The 10,053-nt window shown below is 42.0% G+C and overlaps 1 pseudogene; it reads left to right on the top strand.

Moving 5' to 3' along the window:
• Positions 1–9,692: 9,692 nt before the first annotated feature.
• LOC112636762 lies at positions 9,693–9,808 on the top strand (annotated as a pseudogene).
• The last annotated feature ends 245 nt before the right edge of the window (positions 9,809–10,053 follow it).

Below are 10,053 nucleotides of genomic sequence, written 5' to 3'. Positions count from 1 at the left end.
TAACCACAGCGGGTTGTGCTCAGCGGCCCCGCTGCAGACCCAGCCCAGCGGCGGGGTTTGACTCAGCACATAGGCACGGTCCCTGAAATCAGATCTTGGCTCCCGAGCTACTAGCGACCCACCCCCGCCCCACCCTCCGTCACCCAGGCGGCCGCCGCAGAGCCAGCAGCGGCTCTCCAACCCGAGGGTGTCCCAGGAGGTGCAGCCCCGGGGAAGCTGGCGAGCCCTCCCGAGCTGGGAGAAAGAAAAACTTCCCCTCGCCCGCCCTGCCCCCACGTCCACCGCTGCCCTGGGGGCCCCCTTCAAAGGCGGGGTCACGGCCCATTTGGGGGTGGCTTGACCGGGGCGTCCCAGAGGAGCCAGCAAGCGCTCGCCTTCTCGGTGGGGTGTTTGCCAAGGACAGCTGGGCTCTGCGCTGCTTGCAGCCGCTGCTCCAGGAAGTCGGCCCCAAGCAGGTTTTCAGGATCCCCCACAGAAGCCCTGCCTTTCCCCAGAGCCTCCCGGTGTTCCGCGCAGGGCCCTGCCTCGCCTTCCCACGGAGGGACGCGAAGACCTCGGGGTCTCTCCTTTCAGTTTCGCTCCAAGGTGCAGGCCGCTTTCCCGGCAGCGGGACGTCTTTTAATTGGGGACATGTATCTGGATGAGGATGGCACTCCGCCAGGAAGCCCCAGTGGGAAGCATGCCCTCCGGAGGCAGCTGTGCCGAGAACTTCGAGGACAGCGGGAGGAGGCTGAAGGCTCTGACAAAGCCATCATGTAAAAACAGCATTAAGGATCATGACCTTTTCCCTCGAATGGACCCATTTTCGTCTTTTAATTCCACAATCAGAGGAAATGGACAATGAAGGGGGAGGAAGGCTGCCTTATGCGTTGTAGGATGTTTAGCACCTACATACACACACCCACAGGGACAGCCAAATGTCTCCAGACACTGCTAAATGCCCCTTGCCAGGGAGTGGCAAAATCAAACAAAGTCAGAACCTCTGCCTCGAAGGAAGAACATGGATCCCCTTTATCTGTACATTCTAGAAGTCTAGCACAAGCCCGCAGGCCCTACGCTGAGAACATCTCTAAATTAAACCAGTCGCCACACAGATGCAGTCATTTTAAGAAGCAATTCTGCTGCCCGGAGGACCTATGCTTCCCCAAGGCCATAAAAGAGTGAGGAAGAGCAAGGTCTTACTGAGATGTGGAATCTTAAAATAAAGTTAAATACATAGAAACAAAGAGTAGAAAGGTGGTTACCAAGCCCGGGGAAGGAGAGGAAATGGGGACATGTAGGTCAAAGGACAAAATAAGTCTACAGATTTATCATACAGCCACAGGACAATAGTTAATAATGTTGCAATGTAGATTGCAAATTTGCAGAGTCCATTTTAGGTGCAACACACACAAAAAGGGGTCACTGTGGAAGGTGACAGACACGTTACTTTGCTTGACTGTAGTAATCATTTCACTTTGTATATCAAACCATCATGCTGCACACCTTAAGTATATACAATTTTTTTAAAAAATGGTTAGTGACAGACTTGGAAATTAATCCTGATCTGCCTGGCCCATGAGCTTGTACTCCTAATTCTGGGAATGCAGTAGGTGCTTAGGAAATTCATCCTGAATGGTGCATGTAGAAACATGGGACTGTCTTTTTTTTTTTTTTTTTTTTTTTTTTTTTTTTTGAGACGGAGTTTCGCTCTTTTTGCCCAGGCTGGAGTGCAATGGCGCCATCTCGGCTCACTGGCAATCTTCGCCTCCCAGGTTCAAGTGATTCTCCTGCCTCAGCCTCCTGAGTAGCTGGGATTACAGGCATGCGCCACTACACCTGGCTAATTTTTTGTATTTTTTATAGAGACAGGGTTTCACCATGTTGGCCGGGCTGCTCTTGAACTCCTGACATCAGGCGATCTGCCCACCTTGGCTTCCCAAAGTGCTGGGATTACAGGTGCGCCTGTGCCTGGCCAGGACTGTTCTTTCTGCACACAACCCTGGAGCTATTGTCTGACGACCTCAATAATTATTTGATTTTAACATTGTCTAGGAAAAAAAAAGCTGTATGGCCACTGGATCTTTAAAATTAGCTTCATATGTGCCTTTCGTGTTTTCTCTTTCTCTGTTCTCTCTGTTAAATCACAAACTCCAAAGCCAAGATGTGTATCTTCTCCCTCTCTGACAGCTTGACATAGCACCCTAAATAATGTTTCGTGGGAGGCCTGGCCGCTCGCGATGTGTGCTACTTGACCTGCTTGTTGGCATTGCTGGAGAAACTCCTAACTCGTTTCCTCATTGGTGCACTACGTTCAGCTGAAGGACCTAGCTGGCCTCACAGGAGTAGCGTAATGGGGGTAAACATGGACTCCTGGGGCTTTTCTACCTGCAGATGAGGACTCTGAATCCACTCATCTGCAGAAGACCCTGGTTGTTTCTATCCCACAGGAAATTCATCCTGAATGGCACACAGAGAAACACTGGCCTGTATTAGGATGTACCCACAGATTCCCCTGCCCTACACACACATACACACACACACTCTCTCACTTATGCATACATGCCTGCCCCGTCCACTTCTTTCTTTTCAAAGCTGTAAATAAACTAGGAACCTCACCCTCAGCCCCGCCATAGAGCTTTCCTTGGAAATTCTCCTCTGACTCATTCTCTGAGCCCCTATAACATGTTGGGCACTTTCCCATAATTCATTTCTCTCAATCCTTACAATAGCGCAAGGTGGAGATTATTACCCCCATTTTACAGGTGGGGAAATTGAGGGTGGAGGATTAAGTGACCCACCAGAAAGGCCCAGACGCACCAAAAGCACATACCATGCTATTGCGCTCTCTCCCTGTGCCAGGACAAGACTGTGCCAGGCAGAACAGTGGCATTTTGGGGAGAGGTGTGTTTTTTTTCGGTCGTCAGCCTCAATGCTTCTCACATCCTTATCATATTGGATAATTCCACTTTGTTCTGCTCAGACAAGATTTCCATTATTATCCGGTTCCTTTCATCAAATTCTTCTTTCCCAAAGAGTGAACACAGATTAGAAATGCATGGCCAAACAGTGAGAATCAACCTAATTAAAATTCACTCTTTACAGTAGAGATGGAAAAATACATTTTGAAAAAAGGTCCAGGAGAATTAAATTTTCATTTCACCTTTGCTTTTCCTAAGGCCAATTAAAAACGGTTTCATGTGCTCTCACTTGTTGATAACAGACTGGTATAGCACCTGGCCTTGGTCTGTGTAATCTAGAAGTTTTATTAGCATACTGTGTACAGGAAAGAAAGAAAAGGAATGAAAAATGAGAGAAAAAAAATACTCTGGGTATCCTTTGATCTCAACACAACTCAGGGCTCACTCTACTCTAGGCCCTGCACAAATTTATATTCCCATTCTACACATCCTAGGTGACTTTTGAGGTCACATTGCCTAGTGGTTTTCACATTTTTTAGAACAAAAATCTCATTTTTGAAATATAGTCTTACACTGGCACCCAGGGTAAACACACACACACACGATTATATTTTTGTAAATTTAAATTTATTTTATATACTCACATTGATAACATTGACTCAAAGTCGATAAACAATTTACAGTAAAAAGTAAATAACATCTTGTTTACAAAGGTTTGTTGTGACTACATATTAAGCTACAAAGAAAACTTAAAACATCTTCAAAAATTATAGTGTAGATAACTTTATTTATAATATAATATAACTAAAATTAATAAAACCAGAAAACTGAAACATAAAACTCTACCATCTCAAAAATTTTTTAAGTCTCTGGAACAATTCTTTGTCAAAGAGAAAAGCAAAACCCAAATTGCAGATTATCTAGAGAATAATGACCACAAAAATATTGCTTATCAGAACCTGTGGAAATAGCTAAAGGAATCCCTGAAAGAAAAACTCATAGCCCTAATTATTTCTAATAAATAAGAATAAAAATAAATAAAGTTATAAAAAGAATAATATTAAAGAAGACTGTAAGAAGGGATTAATAAAGATCAAAGTAATTATGAAATAACTAGATAGTAAAACTAATAGGTAAGTTCAAAACCGTATTTGTTATGTTTTCTTTTGTAGATGGCGGGTCTTGATATTTTGTCCAAGTTGGGCTGAACTTGTGATCCTCCTGCCTCAGCCTCCTGAGTAGCTGGGACTACAGGCATTTACCACTGCAGCCAGCTAAAACATTTTTTTAAGTAGGACCTCTGCTTTTGGCCTTAAGAATAATGAGTATTAGGCTGTCAGCCTGCACCCATCCCCAGTCTCGCACCACAGCACGGATTGTGATCTCTCAGGGAAGATAAGCTGGTAAGGTAAACCCTGGGATCACCCAGGCCTGCTGTGTGGAGGCACTTTGCAGACCATGGGGCAGAGAAGGAACCCCAAGGAGAGCACAGTTGTCTCACTGAGTTGGGGAGTGAGAGACTGGAATTCAGGAGGAGGCTGCTGGACTTTACAAAGAAGAGTACTGGAAAGGAGGAAACTGCAGAGAGAGAGAGTTCCGGAGATCTGTGCGGAAGTCCTCTTCATTCTTTTACCAAATACTAAATGGGCACATGCAGATGAAACTCCAAGAGCTAGGCAAAATATCATGCTGAAGAAAGAGCAACTTGCAGGGGTGGGGCTGTAATTCGGGGGCTATAAGTCAAACAATTCCCAAAGTCACACAGAGCTAGGAAACGTTAAAGTTTCAACCAACAATAGAGAAGAGACCTCACTGGACCAACCCTGGAAGGGCCAGATCTTGGTAGCACGAAACTAGCCACAGACCTAAGGCCGCTGTAGACCTGCCTTAACAAAGATACTGACCTGAGCTATCTAACATGGCAACCATTACCCACTTGTGGCTAATAAACACTTGAAATATGGCTAGTCCAAACTGAAATGTCCCTGAAATATAAAATGCAGACCAGATTTCTAAGAATTTGTGTGAAAAAAAGAATGTAAATTATCTCATGAATAGTTTTTATATATTGATTTCATGTTGAAATGATATTTGCTATAATGGATTAAATAAAATATATCATTAAAAATAATGTTACCTTTTTTTACTTTTTTTTTTTTTTGACATTGAGTCTCACTATGTCACTCAGGCTGGAGTGCAATGGCACGATCTCAGCTCACTGCAACCTCCACCTCCTGGGTTCAAGTGATTCTCCTGCCTCAGCCTCCCAAGTAGTTGGGACTACAGATGTCCACCACCGTGCCCGGATAATTTTTATATTTTTGGTAGAGACAGGGGTTCGCCATGTTGGTCATGCTGGTCTCAAAATCCTGACCCCAGATGATCCGCCTGCCTTGGCCTCCCAAAATGCTAGGATCACAGGTGTGAGCCACTGCACCCAGCCTTTTACTTTTTTCATGTGGCTACTATTATATTTTAAGTTTTGTGTAGCTTGCCTTTGTGGCTGCTAGGAGCAACATCCTAGAAGCTATAAAGGAAAAGTTTGATGAACTGTATTTAACAGAAATGTAAAAGTTCTGCAAGGCAAGTGATATGGTTTGGCTGTGTCCCCACCGAAATCTCATCTTGATTGGTAGCTCCCATAATTCCTCTGTGTCATGGGTGAGACCCAGTGGGAGGTAACTGAATCATGGGGTGGGCTTTTCCCAGGCTGTTCACATGACAGTGAATAAGTTTCATGAGATCTGATTGTTTTATAAAGGGCAGTTCCCCTGCACATGCGCTCTTGCCTGCCACCATGTAAAATGTGCCTTTGCTCCTTCTTCACCTTCTTCTGTGATTATAAGGCCTCCTCAGCCATATGGAACGATGAGTCAATTAAACCTCTTTTTCTTTATAAATTACCCAGTCTTGGTTATTTCTTCATAGCAGTAGGAAAATGAACTAATAGAGCAAGAAAGACTGTGGATAATGATAAACAACAAATGACAACTTATAGAGTATATATGCAATTGATTTTACACAGTAATGAGTAACTTCCATAATGAACTCAAAGCAGATAAAAACATACATTTCTTCCCAAAATTGATCTATAGATTTAACGTAATTAAAATTTCAACAGATTTTTCTGTGAACACTTGGCAAGCTTATTCTAAATTTACAGAGAAATGTCAAGAGCTAAGAATGAGCAAGATACTGTTAGGAGATGAGAGGACCCGCTCCACCAGATATCAAGACTTATTACAAACCTGTAGTTTACAAGGCAGTGTGTTTTTAATACGGGGACAGACAAAGAAAGGAATGAAACAGAAGAGGTAGTAGTGAAATAAATCCATATGTGTATGACCAGAATTTATGACAGAGACAGACTTGTGAGGCCGGGCAGAAAAGATGGGCTTTTCCATTGGTGTAGTAATTAACCAACTCTCTAGTGGAAAATGCCCTGATTTATGTCACATTTGCCAGTTTCCATGGTGTCAACACTGTGGCTGATGTCGAGCTACCAGCAATTTAACAACCTACTCAGAAAACTCCTGAAATTTTAACAATCAACTCTCATGGACTCCAGGATACCACTCTTTTCAATAGATGCTTCTTGGGACAATCAAGAATCTATTTGGAGAAAATTCATTAAGGAAAAGGTGAACAACCCCATTTTCTAAATGGGCTAAAGAAATAAACAGGCTCTTCACAAAAGAGAAAATCCAGATGGACAAAAAACAATGAAAAGTTACCCAACCTTTTTAGTAATCAGAGAAATGCAAATTAAAACAACAATTAAGTACAACCACACACCTACCAGACTGGCTAACATTTACAGACAACCAGTACCATCTGTCCATGAAGCTGTGAAATGATGGTGACTCTTGTGCCTTGAGGATAAAGGGCAAATTTATGCAACAACTTTGGAAGATTTTGGCAGGGTCTAGTAGAGTTATTCACAGATACACATATACCCTGTGATCCAGCAATTCCTCTCCTCAGTATATACCCCCAATGCATATAAAAGAATGTTCAGAGCAACATTGTTAGTAATTACTCCAACCTGAAAAACACCCAAATGGCCATCTAAAGGAGAATAGACAAAATGTTGCATATCCATATAAAGAGCTACTAGAAAGCCATGAAAACTAATCAACTGTTACCTCCAAAACAATGTGGTTAAATCTTACAACCATAATGATGCCTGAAAGAAATGAGACACAAAAGATCATGTTGGAGTACATTTATATAAGATTCAAAAACAGACAAAATCATAATATTTAGAAATATATAGATTTTATATGGGGATATATAGGTTATATGGAGAGAGGACATATATACAATTTATACATATATTTACTTAAAAGCAAATGTGTCATTTCCATGAAAGGATCAGGGTCAGCTTTTGTGGGTTGGAGAAGGTGCATGACTGGTAAGGACCCATGGGGTGGAGGGTCTGCTTCTGAGTGTTGACCATATTCTATTTCTTAAACAGGGAAGTAGTTCCATGGTAGTAATTACATGATACTTTGTTTTATTATTTTTCGTTATACAGTTGCTTATGTTTTATGGGTTTCTCTGTGTTATATTTCATAATACTTTAAAACAAAACTTTCTTTAAAAAAAGGAAGAACACCCATGTCACCCAATGGCTCAGCTGAATCAACCCCGCTTTCACTCAGTGGGATGACAGTTGCAGCCACTCACTCTCACAGTGTCAACAGCAGTATCAGCTCCCATTAGTAAACACCTACTGTGTACCAGACACTTGCTGGTTCAGTCTGCAAATTCCTACCTACATGTCTGTAAAACACCTACCATGTGCCTCTTCTCGTCTACCCAAGACATGATCCATGGCCAGCAGTCTGTAGCTTGGTTGTCCACATTCCTTGCAGGGCTCACTGGCAAGATGAGTGTAGGAGCAAAGACAAGTCAGACCCTGAGAAGTCATTAATATGTAACTGGGAGACTTCCTCCCTTCCCACCTCCCTCCCTTCCTTCCTCCCTTCTTCCCTTCCTCCCTTCCTCCTTTCTTCCCTTTCTTCCTTTCTCCCTCCCTCCTCCCTGGAATGCCGTCTAGTAGACAGCCTGAGGATCCAGCCTTCTGGATATCAAGGAAAAGGCTGAAGGAGGTCCTGCGACAAATGGCATTCTTTATGAAAACTTCCAGCTTCACAACCTTAATAAGTTGATGGTCATTCCTGGGCCCTGATGGAATGCTGTGCCACTTTGATTCTTAGGTGTGCCGTAGCTGAGAGGCTTCAGATTTCTTAAGAAATCATGTTCTTTTTAAAATCAACACTTTATGTGTTACTTTCCCTTTCTTTCCTCATCTAATAAAAGGGATCAAAAAAAGGCGGGCGGTGGGGGAGTGTCCCATTGGCCAGATAAGGCACAGCTGATAAATTATTGTTTCTGCTCAGCACATACCTTTTTTTTTTTTCTATAAGTTGGCTATGAGCTGAAAAGCCGGGAGCCTCCCTGGTACCTATTAGGCATTCCATTTCCTAGCCTCTGGAAGCAGAGTGGCCATTCAGTCTAGGGAGAGACAAGCACCAGTGTACTCATCCCTGCTACCCCCTGTCTTATGCTAGGAACCACCTTCTACCTGGACTGCTCCCAATCCCATGCCCTCCACATTGCAAGCTCAAAGCACAGGGAAACAGCAGTGCCAACTTGTCATCTCTCCTTGCTTCTCCCTTATCTTTACCCTTATGAAAAAACAAATACCCCTGGACCTTGGTCTCCTTATCTTCAATACTCCAAGCAAAATACAAACTATTTTTTTTCTCACCTGGCACTATTTTCCCAGACTATTTGGGAAGAAACCCTGCATATGCCCAGGCACAACTGTCTCTAAATATAGTGATGTTCAGCCTTGATGGAAAATGGGAGGGTCTTCTTATAAAGTAGCCTATGATCCACCATCTCTTGCTATGTAAACCTACATAAATCAACTCAGGATTGGCATTCTATTTGCCTCTGACTCTTCTAAGAGTGCTGTGGCATGATGATTGAGAGGACAGACTTGGAAATCAGACCTTCTGGGTTTGAAATGAGGCTCTACCACTCACTTAGCTTAGTTGTGCCTTAGTTTTGTTATCTGTAAAATGCAGATAACAGTAGTACTCATCTCTTGGGCTTGTTGTGAGATTAAACAAGTTTACATTAAAAAGTGCCTGGTAGATAGTATTTCCTTATATGTAGATTAGTTCTTTGAAAAAAGAGCATGATAACTCAGTAAGTAGAATACATTTTCTGGAGCTAAACTGCTTGTGTTTGAGTCTGCTCCTCCCTAGTTATGTAACCTTGGGCACATTTCTTAATCTCTCTGTGCTTTAGGTTCCTCATCTGTAAACTTAAAACTAAGTAAGAATATCCCCCTCAAAGGATTGTTTGCAGGACCAGATGACATCTTATAGCTAAAGCACTTAAAACAATGCTAGGCATACACAAAGTGCTAGGCAAGTTTTAATTGTCATTGATGTCATGCTCACAGTCCATGAGCTGCTGCTGGTTATACTGTTGAAAATAAGGCACATTCTAAATGTTCCAGGTACCATTATAGTGTGAACTACTATTGTCTGAATGCTGTGTCCTACTGAATTCCACTGAATTTAAAGCAACAGATACCATTTGAGCATATTCTTTCTAGAAAGCACTGTAGAGATTATAAGGTAGTAAGACACTCACTCCTCTGAAGGAGTTTATCTTCAATTCAAGCCAGTAGCACGTAAATTGTTGGATAGCAACAATTGCCAGTCAAGAAAACAATCCCATTTATAATAGCATCAAAAACAATATCATACTGTACTCACTTTGGCAGCACATATAAATGATAAAATAGAAATGATACAAAGAAGATTAGCATGGCTTCTGCGCAAGCATGACATGCAAATTTGTGAAGTGTTCCATTAAAATTTTTTTTTTAATTTAAAAAAGAATACAATACTTATGAATAAATTTAACTAAGGAAGTAAAAGATCTGAACCTTATATGAAAACCATAAAACACTGGTGAAATAAATAGAAAACTACACAAATAAATGGAAAGATATCTCATATTCATGAGTTGAAAGAATTAATATTGTTAAAATGGCCATACTATCCAAAGCAATATACAGATTTAATATAATCTCCATCAAAATTCCAATGGCATTTTTCACAGAAAT

This window comes from Theropithecus gelada, chromosome 12 (assembly GCF_003255815.1).
Source record: "Theropithecus gelada isolate Dixy chromosome 12, Tgel_1.0, whole genome shotgun sequence".
In the NCBI taxonomy this organism is placed as follows: Eukaryota; Metazoa; Chordata; class Mammalia; order Primates; family Cercopithecidae; genus Theropithecus; species Theropithecus gelada.
The sequence above is the reverse complement of the archived record's forward strand: the minus strand, read 5'-3'. Positions and strand labels throughout refer to the sequence as shown.